The following is a 7564-nucleotide window of genomic DNA, read 5'->3' as shown; positions in this document are numbered from 1 at the left end:
TAAAGATAGGAGGACAGCGAAATGAAATACGCTTCCACCACGTCGTTCGGTCATACTCAGCTACATAGTGTTCTTGTTTGAAAATAATGTTGCAGATCCTAGCAATAAACTTATAGTAGCGACACTAGACAACTCCCAGTATGCATACCAATCCGTATCATGCCATTATAGCTTGACCTTGACTCGTCATCATGTTTTACCCTTTTCATTCGCGCGCAATCACATTAAGCCCATTATCTTGACACGCACATAGCAGAGTAGTCGGTTAGTGACTATGATCCTTCTTATGGAGTTCTGGCACAATTGTGTGGTATACTCCTTAGCGCTCATTTGTAGATCGTGGGGAATCGGACAATAGTCCCTCCTACCAAGTTAAGTACCAGATGACTTCTGAACCAATCAACAATGAGTTTTTTTTTTTAATTCTTTGTATTTGAGATTTGCGACCGTTAGGTTAAATGATCTTGTGAGGATCACCTTACTTAGTAGGCACATTTCTTATTACGGTTAAGCACATAATTATTATTATGAGGATCATACACTTATATTCATCGACTCTCTGCGTAGTTGGTATCTAAGACGGTGCCGACTGCTAGAATAAACTACTAAGGGTTACTTCAAATATTAAAGTCGATGGTTTCGGTATAAAGGGTATTCAAATCGGTTACGCATACTTGGGGGTTTTAGAGTGTTGTGACAATAAGGATATTGACTTGAATCTTAGTCAATTTCTATGCGTTTGGTGTTTGAGTAGCTTCGTATTTCTCGAACGTGTGGGGTTTTGCGTTTATCGTTTAGGAGCAAAATTTTTGTTATGGCTCAAGAAAATGGAAGAAATTGAAATAACTACGGAATTATAAAGATAAGACTTGAAATTCCATAAATATTCTTTATTGAATTAGAAAAACATTACAAGGAAGGGAAATAAAACTGAAGGAAGGGAAATAAACTAAAAGGAAATAAAACTAAAGCATGTAATACGACTCCCCCAGACTTAAATGATACAGTATCCTCAATGCATGAGAACTACTCCTCAGTGTTGCGGTTGCAAGAACTGCTTGCGCCTCTTGTACGAACACGGCGACGTCTATCAGTAGGAGAGCCATTTACACGAATGTTGAGATCATGCAATTGTGTAGCAATTTCAGTGTATTGGCCTTCGTTCCTAATAGCATAGTCACGCTGCTCTTGTTGCATCTCTCGAATAAGCCTTAGTGTTTCATTTTGATTTGTCTGCATAGCTTGAAAGAGTTGGTCTTGTCGTTGAATTGCAGCATACATGCCATCAAGAGTAATAGGCGGAGGGTTGTTTGGAGGAGGTTGGTTGACATCAGCTTGTTCTTGGTTGAGTTCTTCTTCATTTGCATCCATAGGTTCATTAGGTTGTTCCGGTTGGTTATCTTGAGGATTGTCTTCAATAAGCCTCCAACGCTGAACATAACGGATGTTGATTCTTTCTGGGCATGGAAGGACGACATAGGGAATCAGAACTTTGTTGACGACCAAAGTGTATCGGCCATCATGGCGGGGTGAAACCAAGTGGGAGTCACGGCAGTAAGTGAGGTCGAGTGATTGAGCAGGCATCATGAGATGAGAGAGGGAGATGAGGTCATCACCAAGACCTAAGGCACAGGCCAAGGAAGTAATAATACCGCCAAACAGAAAGGGATTTGTAGCGGGGGCGTTGATGCAGCCTTGGATGTGTTGGAGCATAAAAGGTGCGGCATTGAAACGGACATTGTTAAGCGCACAATAAAGGAAAAATAATTCATTTTGATTTACCTTATGGTTGTTGGATCTCGCAAAAATAGTATGCCCCAAAACACGTTGAAAATAACGTATAGCGGGGTTTTGGATCTGAGAAGCATGTAGAGCCCTCCAACCGGTAGGAACTTCTCCAGTGAGATTAAACCAAAGTTCGAAAGCATGTTGCTCCCATAAACGACCATTGAGTTCTTGAAAGATAGTGCGGAGAGCATTTGGTGCATTATTAAAATGCAAGTACGTAGCCACTACTTCTTGATCCAGAGTATATTCACGGTTGAACATCCGAAATTGGATGCTACCGGTTGAGAGTGGTTGATCAGAAGGAGTGTCGTAGTTGAAAGAACTCAAGAACTCCAAGACGAGTGGGTCATAAGTTGGTACGGGTTCGGTACAAAGATGGTGTAGGCTAGATTTAGTGAGTAAACGGGTGACACCATCAATGAGACCCAGAGTTTCTAGACATTCGATGTTCACAAATTTTGTGGGAACAACCGAACGTTCATAGAACGCGAGGTATTTGGTTCTTTGAGCATCGTTGTCGTCTTCTCGGAAAATAATATTGTCAAGGTTAGGGGGTGGTCTCTCTGGACGCACACTACGGATGATTGAACGTGGAGGCATGGTGAGTTTGGAAAGAAAAATAGAATGGAGAGTAGAAGAGTAGAAAATGGTATGGAGGTTGTGAAGAATAAGAGTGGTGGTGGTGTGGTTTTATAGTGAGGTTTGAAAATGGTGTGGTTAATGTAGAATTAAAATGGAATTATGGTGATGTTTGAAGTTTGAATGGAATGGAGAAATGGGAAATGATGTAGAGTTAAAGAGGTGAATGATGGAGGATGAATGAGGTTTATGGTGTTTAAATGGAAGAATTAATGGGGAGAATGAAAAGGAATGAATTTTGAAATTCAAATTCAAAATTCAAAAAAATGGAATTTATGGTGGTCTTCTGCGTGGTCAAAAGGCAGCAATGCAGACTGCTGGCCTTGGGAAGGCGCGCGTCTCAGGCAGCCAGTCTGCTGGGGGACAGGGCATAGAGACGGGCGTCTCCTGTCCTTTGCGTGCAGAGTGCTGGTCCCACATGATTGGAGACGTGCGTCTCCTAGCTCAGGCAAGTGGGTTTCACGCGTGCATGGGTGTAGACCAGTTCTGACAGATAGCATTAAGTACAGAATAAAAGCTCAGAATAGTGTCATTGTTTCATACTATAAACAGCAAAAATATGGTAAACAGGAATATATAGCAGTTAATAGTAGTGCAGTATAACACAGTAGCAGTAATGAATAAAATAATGCATTTAAAATTAAACTGGTACTGAGTGTTGACAGAAATAGAATGTAAAAGTGCAGAAAGTGAAATTCTAAACTAGAAATTTGAAATTGCTAAAACTAGAAATAAAATCTAAAAATCTAAATGGTAACATCTAGCCACGTCTATTGTTGTGCACATTAGAATAAATGTGTTTGAAAACTTCGTCGAACTGAGCATTGATGGTGTCGATGAAATCGAAGAAGTGCATTTGCAAAGTGTGTAGCTCGTTGCGCATATGTTGTACATCTTGTTGCAGTGCAGTGATGGCTTGCTCATGTGTGTTCTGATTAGGCATTCTTTGGTTCACTGATGCGGTGGATGCAGCGAGTTGTTGTGGTTCAAGCTCGACGTCAGTCATATCAACAGTGTAATCATCAACAGAATCTTCAGAAGGAGTCTCAGGCTCATACTCGGGAATGGGTTCATCTTCAGAAAGAGGTTCATAATCAGGAATGGGTTCATCTTCAGGAATAGGGTCATAGTATCCAGGAGGAGTGTCAGGTTCAGATTCTGATACGTGCATTTCCTCATCAAAATGTTCATAAGCTGGAGGGGTTTCAGGTGAGGGTTCTCTCTCAGGAATCTGACCATAGTAAAGCCAGTTAGCAGGGTTGTGCACACTCGTCCTAGGACTCGGTAAGGTGAACTGATCCAATACTTTGTTATCAATGAGCAAATCAAACTGATCAGGTCCAAGGTTACCGATGATACCTCGGTTAAAGCAGAAGTGAATGTCCATAGAATTGTGGGAACCAAGAGGTGTCAATCTAAGCAGAGGTATTCTCAGTCCTATAGCATTAGCAATCATAGTGACAAATCCGCCGATCCTAATAGGTGAAACTTCGTCTTGCGTGATGCGCTCGAAGTTTGTTAGCATGAATGCGATGGCATTGACCGGGCGATTCTGAGAGGAGCAGAACATGATGAATAACTCTTCTCTAGAAACTTCAGTGACATTATCGGGTTTACCAAAGATGTAATGAGCAATGATCTTATGGAAATATCTGAAAGCAGGGTTATGGATGTTCTCAGATTGGAATTCGTTCTCTCCAGGGTTATCGTTTCCAGTGATCTTGCCCCAATATCTTTCTAACTCCCAGTACGCAAGGCTGTCTTCAGCTACTTGGGTGTATGCATCTGATCCATGATGTAGCTCTAGCATTTCAGCAAAATCTCGGATGCAAAAGTTAAATTCCATACCAAAGAGTCGAAAGAGAATGACTCCTTTTCTCAGTCCTTGTCCACAGTTAGGAAGATAAGTCAAGGAACTCAAGAATTCTAGAGTGAGCTTCCGGTAGGTACTAAACTTGCGGAACAGGTGAGAACCAGTCCAACCGATTTGGTTTAGCAGGTGCAAAATGCTTTCTTCAATACCAAGTCTTACCATAGTCGGTTGGTGAGGGTAGCAAGTCAAATCCATTTGTTTTTCAGCCAGCTTATCAAATCTTGCTTCTTGTCCTCTACCACGGAACACAACTTCCATATTATCGACTTCTTGCATCTTAGTTAGTAGTTAAGAAAACCTAGAAGTTGAAAATATTAAGATTAAGTTAGAACTAGGCTAGTGTTGATTTAAAAGTAAAATAAAAAGAAGAAATAAAATATAATAAAAATGTAACAAGTTATAATAAATATAATTATAAAAAAGGAAATATTTTTTCGATTTAAGATAACAGTTATAATTATAGTAATTATTATAAAATGTAGGAAAAAATAAAAATGTAGAAAAAATTAAAATAATTCAAAATAGGATAGAAAATTAAAAATTAAAAATAAAAATTAAATAGTAAAAGAAATAGAAATAAAAATAATTGTGGGTTGTCTCCCACCAAGCGCTTTGTTTTATGTCGTAAGCTCGACGATTTAAAAATAGAAAACTATTTTTTCGAATGAGCGGGCAGCTCGTCAAGTTTAAAAAGTTCGATGTTTTCATCGTGTTCGAGATGATGGTAATACTTAAGACGTTGCCCATTTACGACAAAAGGTTTGACGGTTTCTCCTTTGATTTCTATCGCTCCACTCGGAAATATGTTAGTTATTTCGAAAGGGCCAGACCATCTAAATCGTAACTTACCAGGAAATAATTTTAGTCTAGAATTAAATAAAAGTACTTTATCGCCTATGCTAAAATTTTTCCTAGATATACGCTTGTCGTGCCATTTTTTCATTCTCTCTTTATAGATTTTGGCATTTTCGTAAGCGTCTTGTCTAAGTTCTTCTAATTCGTTTATGTCTAGAAGTCGTTTCTCACCAGCGGCAGTGTAGTTTAGGTTTAAGTTCTTAATGGCCCAATAGGCTTTATGTTCTAACTCTACCGGGAGGTGGCATGATTTTCCATAAACGAGTTTGAATGGGGTAGTTCCTATTGGAGTTTTGAAAGCTGTTCTATAAGCCCATAAAGCTTCATTTAGCTTGGTTGACCAATCTTTTCTAGATATAGCAACAGTTTTCTCCAATATTTGTTTTATTTCGCGGTTAGATACTTCTACTTGTCCGCTTGTTCGTGGATGGTATGGTGTAGCTATTCGATGATTTACTCCATATTTTCTAAGGAGTTTCTCAAGTATTCTTGAAATGAAATGGGACCCACCATCGCTAATTACCAGTCTTGGCACACCGAACCTAGGAAAGATGACGTTTTTGAAGAGTTTGATAACTACTCGTGTATCGTTTGTAGGAGAAGCGATAGCTTCTATCCATTTTGAAACGTAATCGACAGCTACGAGTATATATTGATTTCCAAACGATGACGGAAACGGACCCATAAAGCCTATTCCCCAGACGTCAAATATTTCAACTTCTAGAATGCCCTTTTGAGGCATTTCGTCACGTCTCGAAATATTTCCGGTTCGTTGGCATCTATCACAGTTTAGTACAGCAAAATAAACGTATTTCTACAGGTTGGGCCAGAAGAGTCCAGATTGAAGGATTTTGGCGCAGGTTCTAGATGTGCTATGGTGTCCTCCACACGGTGCAGAATGGCAGTGTGTTATTATACTTCCTATTTCTTCCTCGGGTACACAACGTCTAAAGATTCCATCGGGGCCTCTTTTGAACAGGAGTGGGTCGTCCCAATAGTAATGTTTTAGGTCATGGAAGAATTTCTTCTTCTGTTGGTAACTTAGATCAAGAGGAAGCACACCAGCAGCTAGGTAGTTTACGAAATCTGCATACCAAGGTGTGTCAGAGCGGGCTAAAGCTATTTCTGCAAAGTTGTGGGTTTCAGCGTTTGGATGGTATGGTTCTAATTCATTGGCTTCCAACTGAGCGATGAGTCTTTCATAAGGGAAATCATCGTCAATTGGTACTTGTTCGGGTTTCAGATTTTCCAATCGAGAGAGGTGATCTGCTACGACATTTTCAGTTCCCTTTTTATCTTTAATTTCCAAGTCGAACTCTTGTAATAACAGGATCCATCTCAACAGTCTCGGTTTGGCGTCCTTCTTGGTTAGGAGGTACCTAATGGCGGCGTGGTCAGTGTATATGATTATTTTGGCTCCTACCAGGTAAGAACGGAACTTGTCTAATGCAAATACGACAGCTAATAATTCTTTTTCTGTCGTGGCATAATTCATTTGAGCTTCGTCTAGGGTTCTACTTGCATAGTATATGACGTGTAGTTTCTTATCCTTTCTTTGCCCTAGAACGGCTCCTACAGCATAATCACTTGCGTCACACATTATTTCGAAAGGCTCATTCCAGTCGGGAGGTTGCATAATTGGCGCAGAGATTAATGCTCGTTTAAGCGTATGAAATGCTTCAGTGCATTTATCGGTAAAAATGAATTCGACGTCTTTCATTAGTAATTCAGTTAAGGGTTTGGTTATTTTAGAGAAATCCTTAATGAAACGTCGGTAAAAACCAGCGTGTCCTAGAAAACTTCTTATTTCTCTAACGGTTTTGGGAGGTTGAAGGTTTTCGATAATTTCGATTTTGGCTTTATCTACTTCGATCCCTCTATCAGATACGATGTGTCCAAGTACAATTCCTTGTCGAACCATGAAGTGGCACTTTTCCCAATTAAGGACTAGGTTTACGCTTACACATCGTTTAAGTACCAATTCAAGGTTCTCTAAGCATTTTTCAAAACTTCCTCCACAGACCGAGAAGTCGTCCATAAGGACCTCCATTATTCCATCTAGGAAGTCGGCAAATATTGCCATCATGCATCTTTGGAAGGTCGCGGGTGCATTGCAAAGTCCAAAAGGCATTCGTCTATAAGCGAATGTACCATAAGGACAGGTAAACATGGTCTTCTCTTGGTCGTCAGGGTGGATAGGAATTTGGAAAAATCCGGAGTATCCATCCAGATAACAGAAATGTGAGTGTTTAGCTAGGCGTTCGAGTATTTGATCTATGAAAGGTAAAGGGAAATGTTCTTTTCGGGTGGCTTTGTTTAGCTTCCTATAGTCGATGCACATTCTCCATCCAGTTTGGGTACGTTGCGCTACAGATTCGCCTTTTGCGTTAGTGATTACAGTAACTCCTC

This window comes from Vicia villosa, unplaced genomic scaffold, assembly GCF_029867415.1.
Source record: "Vicia villosa cultivar HV-30 ecotype Madison, WI unplaced genomic scaffold, Vvil1.0 ctg.000106F_1_1, whole genome shotgun sequence".
In the NCBI taxonomy this organism is placed as follows: Eukaryota; Viridiplantae; Streptophyta; class Magnoliopsida; order Fabales; family Fabaceae; genus Vicia; species Vicia villosa.
This window is presented reverse-complemented; position numbering follows the sequence as displayed.